The sequence below is a fragment of the Motacilla alba genome, chromosome 2 (genome assembly GCF_015832195.1).
Source record: "Motacilla alba alba isolate MOTALB_02 chromosome 2, Motacilla_alba_V1.0_pri, whole genome shotgun sequence".
NCBI classification, from domain to species: domain Eukaryota; kingdom Metazoa; phylum Chordata; class Aves; order Passeriformes; family Motacillidae; genus Motacilla; species Motacilla alba.
Genome location: NC_052017.1, coordinates 9,786,431 through 9,801,043, shown reverse-complemented (window position 1 = coordinate 9,801,043; position 14,613 = coordinate 9,786,431). Strand labels below are relative to the sequence as shown.

The following is a 14,613-nucleotide window of genomic DNA, read 5'->3' as shown; positions in this document are numbered from 1 at the left end:
GTCATGCAACTTTTTGTGTGAGGTTTTGCATAGCCCCCTGAAGTGCAGTACAGACACAAAACAGGACTGCATGAATATAAAACTGTAATGTTTTGCTTCGTTCTCTCTGCAATTTCATTTTTTCCCCAGCTCCTGTACACAGAATACATGAAAGCTTTTGCTTTTACCTTGTGCCATTTCAGGATGGCAGTGAGCCACTGCAGAAATCTGAGCCAAGGACATTTCAGAATTAAAGGCCCCAAGAATACTTTTACTACACATATGTGCAAGGTCTATTTTAATCCCTGATACTACATTTATTTCATTTGTATTGTATTCCATTCATAATGATTAAGTAAGTGTCCTTCACTGAGGCTAAGGCACACAGCAGTTGAATGTTAAGCTCAGACATTTTGAATCATCATTATACAAATGGCAGAACTCTTTATTTTTCTTTTAGAGCCAAACTTGGACTTTCCTGTTTAATTAACTCACTCTGTTAGAGTGAATTTGACACGAATGTTAAGGTGCTATCCCAAAAGAGAATTTCTAAAAGTAGAAGTGCAAACAGAATATAACAAAATCTGATATGAAGCATCAACACAAGATGCTGAGAAAGACTGAATAATAGCCATATACTCCAAACAAAGGCCATCAAAGTGGTCTTGTAGGCTATCAAGTACAAATACATGTACAGGACTGAAATGCATTCTGCTGCCTCTCCAGCCAATCCCAGCCTGGAATTTCAGAGACAACAGCAAATGCCATCCTAATATTTGAAAGAAACTATCCTTTGTTCCTGTCTGGCAGAAATCACTGAATAAAACTATCTAGCAATGCCAGTTTAGAAAAAAGAAAAGCATAGCTGCCAAAGAAAGTAATGTAGTTGAAAGAGCTGAAAGCAAAGAGCCAAAGCTGTAACCAGCAATGCAGCTACACCAGCTTCTTAAAAATTACTTTTTGGGTGATGGTTATCATGTTTTACTCTCGGTACTGTGCCTAGGTAAGCTGAAGCTCATAATATATTTTTTTGCTATGGGTGTGTGTTAAGACAAGGTTCCACATTGATCTTCTAAAATAAGCAGTATTTTCCTTAATAGTTCAACTTTTAATTGGTATTCAGAGCATAGAGAGTTAGTTCTTATAGCCAGTAAGAAATTTAACAGATACATAAAAACATCAAGAACCACACAAGTTTCTGGTTTACTGAGAAAATAATGTTTCAAAGCAGTTCTGGGGACGTTAAGACTGGACATTAGGAGGCATTTCTTTACCTGCAGGGTGGTCAAACACTGGAATAGGCTTCCTAGAGAGGTGGTTCATGCCCCAAGCCTCTAAGTTTTTAAGAGGCATTTGGCATTTTCCCTTAAAAACATGCTTTAACTTTTGGTCAGTCCTGAAGTGGTCAGGCAGTTGGACTAAATGATTACTGTAGGACTCTTACAACTGAAGTATTCTTTTCTTTACTATTCTACTCCTATTTTATATGGCCACTAAAAATGCACACACTGTTAATGCATTTATCAAACTTCTAAACTTCTAAAAAAAGCAATTTAGTTTGGTTTGGTTTAGGCTTAGTTAATGAAATTAAGTTATGCTAAATGGTTTCCACCATGGAGCTTGCACTAGTGTAAGTTGTTTTAAAAACACAGTTCTTGCAAAATGATGCAAGTTTCTCATGAAGATATACTTCGGCTTCCATAGTAACAAAGCGTCTTATTTTCAGGATGATGATGAATTAGACTAATATTAAATAGACTTTAGCTGTTGATCTCCGAAGACAACTCATCTTGGGACAAAAGAAATTTCTATACAAAAGATGGTCCAACACGAGTAACTGCAACATCACTAAATAATACATGGCCCATACAAGGTGTAAAAGGATCATCCTACACATTTCTTGTCCTCTATCACAAAAAATAATGAGGTCTAATCAGATTTGTTTGTTTGGGCACTTATCAAAAATGATGCTTGCACCCAAGCTGCTGTCAGCAGCACTCTGGGCTCCCCTGTACAAATGCACAGGCACATGGACACAAGCAAGCCACACACACCTGCCTTGATGAGAGGGGCTTCAACCAACACATTTTACCTTCCATTTGCCACAGACTAAGAGCACAAAGAGGGTCAGTTACAGAAGATTAAATGGCACGTGGAGATAGGATCATGTTCTGAACACTAACACAGCCTTTCTGTGGTTTATCTCCACCCACTACCAAATCCCATATTTTCTAAAGCAGCCTGAAGCTAAACCACTGAAAGATGCTCAAGGAGAATCCATGGAAGGAGTTAACTCCTAATGAGCAGTCTGGGCTGTTTCCCCATGTAGACAAGCCCTTAGTAAATAGATGCTTCCTGTCCTCTCCCTTGGCTGTAGTGAGCAGAGATGATTAATGCAGCTATGCATCCTGACAGGCTCCAATGCTCACTTGGTCGTAAAACGGGAAAAATCATGGCCAAAGAAGGCCGATGGTGAGGGCTGGAATTTCAGTTTGGATGATAAATAGATGCCACTTTGATTCTGCAACTCCCTCTAATAAAAAATGATAGGTGGAAGACATCTTAGAAAATGCTAAGAAATATAAATGAGAAGAGTAGCTCCTTCTCTGAAAGCAAGCTTTTGATCATCATCTTCCTTTCTGCTCTGAAAGCTAAGGAGCTTGGTTGTTTTGTAAGCCTCAACTGAACTGATGCAGTAAATTTCTCTGTCAGGAAGTAAGGTATAATAAATAAGGTATGATGACATAAATAAATAAAAGATTTTTCATGGTATATTAGCAGGGAATGTAATTCTGCATAAGGTCAGTTTCATACCAAACAATGAGAGATACATTTTCCAGGTCAAAGAATCATGAATGTATGGAAAAGTAGAAAATCATGAAAAAGATAAATTCACTGCAGATTATGTAAGCTATATAGTATAACACAGAGCTGATGTCGACTTTTTTCCAATTTAATGTGAGATTCCAATTTGCTGGGGTTTTTTTTTTCTCTTTCTCTGAACTACACACAACTGACACTATCTTTAAAGTACAAATTGTGATTCTGGTGGTAGCAACAGGACCTAAACCTTAGATGTTTGTAACAACTATGCCTCTACCAGGCTGCATTTTTATTGACAAAAGGCAGCTGAATCAATTTTTGTTGCTCCTTAACAAAAACAAAGTCTGCCTGAACTTGTTTCTTTCAAAGCTCTTCTTTTTGGCCTCTCCCTCTCTATAAATAAAAGCACAGCTACAGAACTTCTAAAACTGCCCAGATATTGAATTATTTTGAAAGTGAGCGTGTTATGCAGGCATGACCACTTTTCTCCAGCAATCAGGCCACAAGCAACATTAGCTCAGAGAAGACTTTCTCTTGTCAACAGTCATCTCCGGGAAAGCTGGTACTATATAAAGAAAACAAGCACTTCTGAACCAACTAAGGTTTCCAAACTAAAGCTCCTTCAAGGCCAATATGCCTGGGCTTACCCTTGGAAACTTTCAGAAATACACTCAGAACTTAGGGCATTAAAACACATTGATCTGTAACACAGGTAAGATGAGCCTAAGAAAAGCACTGCCAAAGCTTACATGCTTCTACAACATTAATCAAAAGAAACTTTCAGTAGGGAGAGGATCAAATCACAAAAACTGAGCTTTAGATCCTGCTTCTGAAATTCAAGGTGAATATCAGAAATAATAGACCTGAAAGTTTCAGTCAATGCTCTCCCAGCTGTGGGACAGTTCATCAAGAGAAAGAACAATGCATTGTGGAAATGGAAGCCTTTGCCCTAGTGCTCCTCTTGCTTAGCTTTCTCTTTTATGTTTTATAGAGAATGTATTTCCTAGGTTGGGCACAGACATCTGGCTTAAAAGTACAATCTGAAGTATATTTGGAGCATATGTTCTCTCCTTCATAGGCAGTACCCAAACTCACTAATTACACGCATTCCTACACAGCTTTCCTCTCATCCTGCCCCAAACCAACTCCATCATCACTTCTTAGTGAAGCCTAATCCCCATCCGTCTCTAAGGTCTATTCCTTTATCTTTTATACCTCAAAAGCAGGTAATTTATTAAGTTTGTACTTTCTTCAGATTGCCCTCTGCTCTCTCCCCAAAACGTTCATGTCTGGACAAGGACAAAGCTTGCCTAGAGGACAATTTAGAGACGTGAGAACAGCAGTTTTCATGAAAACAAATGTACAGTGAAAAACAACTGCATTCATAACTAAACAAATCCTGAAGTGGAAAACAGCTGAGTATAATCATGATCCTTTTCTTTTTATCTTTGCTGCAAAAGTTGACAAATGGAAAAAATGAAGAAAATAAGTTTCAAAACCATAAAAGTCAAAACATTATTTAAGCAAACAAAGATCTTCCAAAGATCAAAGTAGATGATGGAAGTGTGTTGCCATTACTTCAGATAACACCAGTTTCTCAGCAAACCTGGTAAGAGCTGATGAGGAAGAAAACCTCATCCTACCATTTCAGGTTGGTATGTCCTTCCTATATGCTCTTTAAAAGCAGGAGGGAGGAATATACCACTTAACTTTATAACCAGCTCTTGGTGTGGCTCATTGGATGGCAGAGGTTGGGAAATGGTTTTTTCTGGCACAGAGTTTTTTCCAACATTGTAATCTGGGACTGCACTCTCAAATTTGTTGAGCTGTTTCAAAGAAACACCTTGGTGGGAGTTCTAGTGTGATCTCTTTTTTATATATTTTCTATTACCTATAACTTTCAGATGCTTCCAACTCCTGTTTCTCATCTTCTCTTACCTGAAGCCAACTTACATGTATTTATTTTTTAATGCAGATAATTCTTCCCAAGGTTTCTCGAGGGCCAGTTGTGGGTGAACAGAATTACGCATTTTTTTCCTGAAAATCCATTTCAAATCAGCCTGATTCTTGTATGTTATATCTGTTCTGTACCACTTCTTTAGTAAAATGAATACTTTGACCAGTGGCTTGCAATTATATTCATATGCATATCCATGGCATGTGCTGGAGCTACAAAGAGCCCTGCGCTGCTCTGGGACTTCAGCACTTCCCACCTGCAGAATGATGTTCTGTGTCTCCTCAGGCGGGTGCATCTGAAACCTATTTCTTCAAGCACTGATGATGGTGATGTCGATGACACAGAGCAGATCACAAGGGCCCTTTGGGGAGGACATTTCTTCCCCAACACTCAAGAGCTCTTCCTGCTCTATCATTATCTAGGGCTGAGGTTTATTAAAGGCAACAGGACCATACTGCTCTGTTCTCAGCCATTTCCTTTGGACACTGAAACATGGGATTAATAATTTTGTCAGCAAAACTAGGACTTCATTTTTCAGATTATTTCAGTTTTCGCTGCTGCCAACATTTGGCTGGGGTTTTATTTTACTCCTTTAACCTGAATGCGGATGAATGATAGGGAGCTCTGACACTGAGACTTAGCCCTACAGGGTGGGGGAAATTCCTAGATGTGCAGGATGTAACTGAATAGTGTGCCATCCCTGTGGCTACCAACAGAAGTAAAAGCTCAGAAAAATTAACTAATCCTACAAGCAGCTTCTCCTAAATTTCAGAAAATGTCATTCATGAAATACAGCCTCCTGTTGTGATTTCTGCAAAAATCTTTTCTGTGTAATGCAAAGAAAATGAACTGCAAGAATATAATAACATTATGGTGTTATCACAAAGGCCAAACCTGTTGGTTTGGAACTAGGAACAACTAGGAATTTGGATTTACAATACAGTATTCTGCAGGAAACAAAACACTGGAGTTCTGGCAATCTTTCCAATCAATATCTTATTTCATCATATGAGGTTCTTTCAACCTAGGCAGAAGACCTGGAGTCCACTGTGCTGTTGAAGCACCTGCCTGAAATTACTCCAGTTGTGATGCCTGATGTTGAATGAGGCATTTAACTTGGGGCTACTTCACCAAGCACTAGAAACCACCTGAAACACAGTCTAACACTTCATCATCCTCTTAAGCTGCTCCCTGTCCTACAGGACTGAATGCAAAGTGGAAACAGAGAGGGTAATTTGCTCCTGACAGGGTTTTTGAAGCTGGATTACCAGATTGCTTGATTTCAGACAGCTACTCCTTAGGAAAGTGGTTATTTTCTCACAGGGGTGTAGCTTTTCTTCTCGTGTTAGTCAAATCCATTAATGATGAACACCAAGTCTAAATCTGGGAGGACTTCATAATAGTAGTGATTTCCTTACAGGCTTATATGGCTGCTTCTCTTTGATACACTTACAAGCTAAAATTCCTTCTAAAATGGTTTCTAGAGTGTGCTCAGCCCCTATTTCTCACTTGTCCATGCCTGCTTCCTAGAGATTTAATTTTTCATTTTGCTCTTTTGAGTACGACAAGACATAAAGCAAGATTATGAGAGCTTCTTTTACATTGAGGAGCAAGTTTTCTTTGTTTCAGTCACACTGAGGCCCTGGTGGTTGACCACACATTGACCAATGCCTTCTTCTACACTAGACCATGAAATCTAAGATGCTTTTCACTGTTTTCACCTTTATTAAAAGAAACAGAATGAATTCAAGTGATGACATGCTGAAGGAAAACCTATGGGATGTTGAACTGGTCATTTTAAACTGAAGAAAGACAAAAAAGGTTTTGCTTTTAAACACTTCACATCTGTTCTCCCAGTGCTGAGAGATTCTGACTTTTACCACCTTTTTTCTGTTGCAAATAGTCTGTCATTTATTTTTACACATGAGGTTTCCTACTGAAATCATCTGCAGGTTTACAATCTTTGCTGAGTTCCAACAACAGAAAAAAACTCCTTTTGAGGAGACTTTTCAGGTATTGTTTGTTGGAGACTGCTGCCACCACAGTGGTCGAACGAATTTAAAGCACTATTCTGTCTAAGCCAACTGCAAGAAATTTTCCTGTCCAGTCTAGCAGCATGGCTGTTAAACCAGAGACTGTCCTGTCTTCATCAATGCTCTCTTATTGCAGCCTTCGAGCCATCATGGGTTTGGTGTGCTAAAGAAGACACTGACATTCATGTCAGTCTCTGGATTGCAGCTTCTGAGTTTATGGCAGATGGGAAACTAACAGAGGAGTTAAAATCCTGTGAATCCACGCACAGCTTATAGCCAGTAGCCATCTGGCTGGGGATCTACATAATACCACAAGAGGATGACAAAAAAAAAAAAAAAAAAAGGCAGTTTCATTTGCATTTTCATTTCTCATCCCCTTCTTTGTCCTACCTGGTTGGAATAAGCTATCTTACTTACTTAATTACAAACAATCTTTTAGCTATTTCATACCTAGCTAAAAGCTACAGTATTTTCCTACTAGCACTTTTCACACAGAAAAATAAATTCAGTGTTAGGCAAAAAGTCCAACACATGACAGTATATAAGGTTTTCTATGGTACCAGACAAATAGGCAGCATTTAAGTGAAGTGTAAGCTTTTGAGGAAAGAACAGAAAAGGGAAAGCACCAAGCAACCCCATTCAGCAGGGCTTCCAGTTGCTCTAAAAGCAATTCCAGGCAGAAAAAAATGCAACACGGGGCCCCTATAGTATAATTACTTGAGAAAAAAATGTGGCCAACAAAAGTTACCTAACCTGTTCAGAGAAAAAAGAAGCTCTCTACCCCTAAAATGTACTGGAAAGGCTGAAAATCTGGTTTTCAAAGCAAAAAAGGTAAAAGCTTTAGTAAAAACCCCTTTTGCACAGCAGTGTGTTCAGCTGGCTTGAGACAAGAAACATGCAAACCTTCCTTACAGACAAAACCTCTTTTTTGCCTCAACCTGCTGTTGAAATGTTTAGCTAGGCACTTTCAGCCCCTGCATGTTTATTGGGGTTTTAGCTTTCTCAAAAGAGCAGACTTCTGATGCAAAGAAAGAGGAGAAGCACTACACCAAGAATGCTTTTCCCTGTGAGCTGTGTTGCAAAAATGAGAGCATATTAAGCAACTCGAGAACAGGAAATAACACTGACAAACAAAACTGATATTCTTTCCATAATGTGGTCACTCAGAGGAGGACATTTGAAATTTCATCTCCCCAAATCAAGAAATGTTTATTCTACTTTTGGCAAGGCTGCTGAATGCATGTGTGCTCCCTCCTCCTAGTCCAAGTGCTTTATGATCCTTTCAGTGGAGCAGATAGTCACACTAGAGTAGAAATGAACTCGGAGCTGCAGTTTTCTCATAAAGCTCTCTCTTTTGAAAAATGATGTTTTATTGGTCCCCAGATGGTTTGTGAAAATACAGTAGTAGGTATGTGGGAATGTATCTGAGATCTCTTCAGCTCACCTGGAGCATCTGGCACAGCAGGTGAGGGGTGCTGAAGCTCCAGCTCCACAGGCAGAGTCCTCCTGCAGCTCTGTCCTTTTGTTAGCGCAGCCTCTGACGGGAGAGGCTGGAAGAACGGATTGAACGCAGACGTCTATTCCTGAGCTAATCACTCCACGCTCCCTTCACACTTGACATGATCTACTCAGGGCTACAATTCATCTTGTTGTGAAGCAGGCATCACAAATAGGTCAGATGAATTAAGCCCTAAAATTAACCATTTCTCTCCAGGGAAGATAAAGTGAGATTAGGAGGAGAAGTTCCTGTGGCTGGATTTAAATCACACACACTGCACTCAGGCTGCCTGCTTTAACCAGTGCCTCCACTTGCCTGCTATAAGGTCGTGTTGCAGCTGAATTTCTTATGTCTCAGTTAAGGGCTCTAGCCAGCATATTATTGATTTCCTGCTGCTTTGCCTTTTTTGGATGAAAAATTTCATCATTATGTTTTCATTTTCCATATGGACATCTTTGAATAAGTGAAGATATCTTACTTCCCCCATCTTCCTAAAGGAAAAAAAAATGCAGTTGTGTTTTTCATTGAGAAAAGCTTGAAAAACTGCATTTTTTCCTAAAAAAAAAACAAACACAGACAGGGATATTTTCTTTATAACTCAAGTAATATCATTGCAATTCTAGCAAAAGGGCTGATTAATGACAATGTCTGATATATACTGTAATTTTCAATGGGAATAATGTGTATTTTGAATTTTTTTTTTCTTGTCAGATTGGGTTTTTAATTAAGAAAAAGTGCAGTGTAAGACACTTTTTAATTCTTCTTGTAAGAATAGTGATTTTAATAAATGTGGCTATCTATCCAGACAAAATGAAACTGCAAAAGCATAACTGCAGAATTTTCTTCAGTGTTTTACAATAATGCTTTGTTCAAGTAGAAACTGAGCTAGAAAAGAAAATTAATATGCTTAGTTATTTCAAAAGGCTAACTTTCTCTAACTTTGACTCCTAGGTCACAAGGCAGTTTATTTCAGATCAGCGGTACCTCCGTTTAAAGTAAAGTACAAATTTTTCATCCCTTTTTACAATGTTTTGGCCTTTGTCTTCTATATCATATTACTACTGGAACCATCATCTCACCCTCCTGCCTTTATCAGCACTCCGTTAATCAAATTTATTTGCTTGGTCTGAGCTTGATTCCTACATGCATTTTCTGATTACCTCCTAACAGTTTAACAAGTTCAATAAAAAGAAGCTGCAAACATATAAGCAGTAAAAAATTTCCATACTGATTCTTTGTCTTCAGTAATTTAAAATAAACACCTTCCTTTATTCCTTCAATTTGACCTTGACTTTTATGGACTCCATGGAAAGTTATAAAATGCAATGTAAAATAAATTTTAAAATGCTGAAACCCAGATTTCAAGCTCTGTTCCCAGAGAAGCTGTATATGGAACTATATCCCAAGGGCCAGCAAGCCTGCTCACAGCCTGCCCCAGTCCCTTCCCTTTGGAGAAATCATCCAGGACTTCACACTTAGGAGACATCTGACACTATATATAATTCAGGCCTTCAGCCTCAGAAGTCCTCTTTATCTCTTCCTTTGATTTATTAAGGGTTAATACAATGTTCTTCTATCTGCTGAAACATGTTACTCTTTCCTAATTTCCTGACTAAGAGGAAACTGCATCTAAACTCAGTTCTATACTTACAAAGGTTTTACTTACAAAGGAGGACCTCACACAGGATTTAACTTTGTATAAACTCGTCATACTGCACTTCAAATAAAATATTTTAACCAGCAGTTGTTATTTAGAGCAAACCACAGAAACAAAAAGCTAAAGCAAAAATCAGATATAAAATACACTTCCATTTTTATGTCAAAAGAAATTGCCTACTTCATGCATTCAATTATCTTACTGCTTCTGGTAAGAGATGGGGGTTTTCTGCGTGAACTATAACAACCGATTTTTACAAAAGAGTTGCATTAATTCTCAAAGTAATGCGCAAAAACCCTTCAAGTTCACTTCTATTTGATGTTAGTTCAGGCTGTTTTGTGCTCTCACTGCATCACATCACCACCTTCATCAGGATCTTTTGTTTCAGACCGTGCTGGTGTCATTCAAGGCAGCAGCAGCACAGGGAAGCAGGGCACTGTTGTGTGTGAGCATTTGGTATGACATGATGACATACAGGAGACTGTATCCTACCCCTAAAGATTGCTAGGAGTAATGCTTCAAACAAAACAGGCACTACAAATAACCAGAATGAACCTTACTAATTGCAGAAAGCTTTGCAGGTGACAGAGAGGAACGAGGCCTTTCCAGATGCTACAGGTAATGTGCTTACGTCTTAAATCATGAGATTTGATTACCCTTCTCTAGGCATGCTTTGCTCCCACTGTTATTAGACTTTATGTCATCAAACCCTTTTTGAAAATTGAACCACTATATTTAACTATATGACCTCCATGGTATTCTACAGGCTAAATGCCCACTGTCCAAAGCATTATTTATACCTTATAAAATTACAAGTTACACGTAAATATCTGATTTCTTGATTTTATGAAGCTGAAAAAGAAGAAACAACACCTGATCATTTCACCTCTTAGTTTGTATTACTGGACATCTCAAAACTAATTTTTTTTTTACTATTTCATTTCCAAAACAAACAGAATACACAACCATCCCACCCCATCACCTCACAGACAGGACCTGTCACTCCTCTTTATATTATTTATACTTCTATACTTTATAGGACTTTGAAAATTTTTAAATGACTGTAAACATTAAGTCTTTATCTCTTTGGTTTTTTGGTCTCTCTCTTATGGTTACCAACTGCAGCAAGATGACTTCCTGATAGAATCCTTTAATCCAAACCCCTCCGGCAGGACCACAGAGGAATGAAAAGGAGATCCAGAGACATTGTTTCCCCTTCAGCTATTCTCTTTAAGAGTTATGGATTTTTCTTTACTCTTTGAAGACATCTGTATTAAATTAAGCACACAACAGTAATCCTAACAAACACAAAATTTACTAAAACAAAGAGAAAATGGAATCAAACCAAGATAAATTGTTTACTTGACATAGCTGAATTTACAGTTCTCATACATTAAACTAGATAAGGCATAAACTAGATAAGCTTGACTTCAGATTAAAAAAAAAAAAAAGAATCCTGTAGTTTACCCTTTGAAATTAAATATCCTTTCTGACCACACCAGTCAGCCTGTCAATGCTGCTTGCAGACAATTCTGTTTTTGTCTCTCAGAGATATGCTTAATAAACCCTGGTTAAGGTTTCCTAAACACTTCTCTGAACACAAAAAAAATGGGCTTTGGTAAACAATTTCAGTCTCCATTCTCTGAAGAGTTACACCATCGAGGAAACAAAAAACCTTAATTATGATTTATGACTGCCCTTTCAAGGTTTATGACCCAGCTCAAATATTGCCTTTTGCTAACCATCCTGGCGGGTCTCTAGGTTTTGGCCAGACCCATGGGCAAATCTCATGTAAAGTACACTTTCCTCCCTCTTCCACTTGTCACATGTGATGAGTTATAGACAAGGAATAAGGGTCACTCTTAAAATCAGCTATGTTTCAAAACAAAGTCCAATGGACATTTGGAAAAAATCAGTCTTGGTTGATGTCTCAAATGACAGATTGTTCTTTGTTTCCACCTTTATGAATTTTAGGACTGACATACACAATTTTTGCATGAGTACCCTGTATCATTTAGCAGGTGGCATTTCCCTGATATAAGCAGAGCATGACTCTAGGATGGATATAATAAAAACTGATCTGTAATGGAAGCTTTTGCCACTTTGGAAGTATAATGAAAATGGCAGGCTTGTTCCTTCTCATACACAGCCATGGATGCAAACATGCCAACAAAAATGGCTCAGATAAGCAGAACTTCTTCCTGTTAAGCAAATAATGACAAGCTGCAAACTGCAGAACAGGCTCCGTGGCGGGACACCAACACCGAGGTACCAGAAGAATGAGGAGAGCAGTGGTGAGCAGATCCCATCTGCATCCTGTGATATTAAGTGTAACTATTCTCATCTTAGAGCATGGTCTAAGCCATTCTCAACCCTTTATTCTCCAGCCTCTCCAATAAATTTGAAATGAGAAAAAACCCAACATCCCAGACAAGAAACACTGAAGCCACGAAAGCAATGGAGGCATTCAGAGCTACCTAACACTATCCACACAGGCTTGTCTGGTGTGATACAACCCCAGAGCTAAACCAGGGCTACTGTAATCAAAAAGCCATGAAAAAGAAGTACTCATGACTCAAAAGCAGATTCCTGCAGGGGAAGGTTAGCTTGTGGCTCCCAGAGCTGGAACTATGTCACATATCATTTTTGGTGTAACTGGAGGCTTGGAAGAAGACTTTCACCAGCAGGAATTCAGGGTGTGGCTGCACTTTGGTTCCCTAAAGCCAAAAGCAAATGAACTGTGATCTCAGATCTGTTCAATAGAACACTGTATTAATTTCATTATTTTTTTAATTATGAAATCATACATAGGACAGTTTTTCCAAGCTCCAGATCAAGTTAATTTCAGTCATTAAAGAGGCAAGCAGAGTTACTCAAACATTCAATTAAAATAACCTTACAGAACTGTATTTAAATTGTAACATCACTCTGATGATATCCAAAGCAAAACATAAAATAAAGGTCAAACTAGAGAACACTATGGAACAATTTAATACCCATGAAAAATGAGCACAAGGAAAACAAAACTATTCCCCAGTGAAAAATGGTAGCAGAGGATGTGAGAAGGGATGTTATTCCTCTCCTTTATTGCTGCTCATCTTACAGAGAAAAAGAAGGGGAAAAAGAACTTCAAAATTTCTAATGGTAAAAAGACAACCCTGCCTTACCACGTAACAAAGAAAGAAAGAGTTAGAAAAGAAGGTGCATAACCAAAATAAGACCTCACTGCTTGCACATCTCCCTCTCAAGCTCCAGGACACACACCCTGCCACAGGTGATTTTATTTTTTTTAGTTTGCTCAACAGTTTCTTACAAGGAAATAATTTTGTAATTGACTTAAGGCAAGGATTCCTTCTTAAAAACAACCAGAAAAATGTCCTAATGCTTTGGTAATCTCTCTCTTAATCCTCTCTATACATTATCACTGGAAAAGACTTCAAAAACTGATGAATCCAAAGATAATTATACTCCACTGTTCACCAGTGAGGAATAAAAATGTATTGGAAGGCAGCTAATACACATCTTCCTTAAAGAAATAAATTAAATGTTCTTTCAAAATGCTTTTAGATGTACATATTGATAATAGCAATAAAAGCTAATGAATCTCACCTAAAAGTCTCTAGTTGATTGCTTTCAAAATAAAATTTTTCTCCATTTTATACAGTTTCTGCACACATTTGAGATGAGTCCAAAAATCTACCAACGCATTTAATTATTTCTACTGCAGAAATGTTTAGATGGCATGCTTTTGTCTGTGAGAAGGGAAAGGCCTCCTTGTTTTTACAGGAAAAATATGTAGTATGTTAGCCATAAATTAGCATGCTACTTTGAGTAGTAACCATGAAAAATCAACCTTGATACAAAATTCAAATTATTCAGAAATACATTAATTTTAGATCCTGACCTTCTGGCTACCACTGCAGTAGAATACAATTAACACTTTTCTGAGGCTCTCACAATGTATATTCAGAGGGTTTATGACTAAGTGATATATGAAATGATACAAGGGACCCTTTGAAGTACCGCAGACAAAAAAGAACATTGAAAAACAGTATCTGCCATGTTTACACACAAATATTCTGCATAAGCAAAGCCAAGCTAAACACATCACCAGGATAGTTTCTTTACAGGTGGTGAATTCAGACAAATATTATTTGCCTTACATTAAAAATATGACAGAATGGCAGAAGTCTGTTAACAAGCTAAAGTTTTAAAACAAGAAAGTGAGGACAGAGTGTATTTTAAGGGCACATTTAAACTCTAGTGTCAGAAAGGTCACAGAGTTTTCATAATTGTTCATGCTTGGGGAGGATGCTGGAAGAGTGGGAGTTGAGGCCCCATTTCAGGGGTACAACACTGCTAAACATGCCGAGATTTTTTATTAAAGAAGCTTCAAGTACTTTTAGTTTTAACAACTGAATTCTTCTATTGCCAAAACCCTACAAAAAGTGATTAACAATTGTGAATGTGCACCTAGGTTCTGTGCCATCATTTATGGACCGCTGGAGGATCATGAACAGATGTACAACCCAAAGCACATATTTGCGACACCTCGGCCTTAGTATTTGCAGTCATTTATGGAACTTAGGGTAGGATCTTTTAATACCTGGGCTATAAAGGTGTGATTTACCAGGGCTCTTGACTACAGCATGGTTCACCTGGGATT

At 38.1% G+C, this 14,613-nt stretch overlaps 1 protein-coding gene across 7 annotated transcripts in view; it reads right to left on the bottom strand.

Moving 5' to 3' along the window:
• The window catches only part of ZMYND11 (zinc finger MYND-type containing 11), a 105,591-nt gene that overhangs the window by 67,803 nt on the left and 23,175 nt on the right, over window positions 1–14,613 (bottom strand). The window contains exon 1 of one of the 7 annotated variants that reach the window (XM_038130045.1): window positions 8,237–8,854. The exons of the other annotated variants lie outside the window; for them this stretch is intronic. The gene's annotated coding sequence lies outside the window, so the exon portion shown is untranslated. Of the gene's footprint in view, window positions 1–8,236; window positions 8,855–14,613 lie in introns of those variants that run through there. 7 annotated transcript variants of the gene reach the window in all.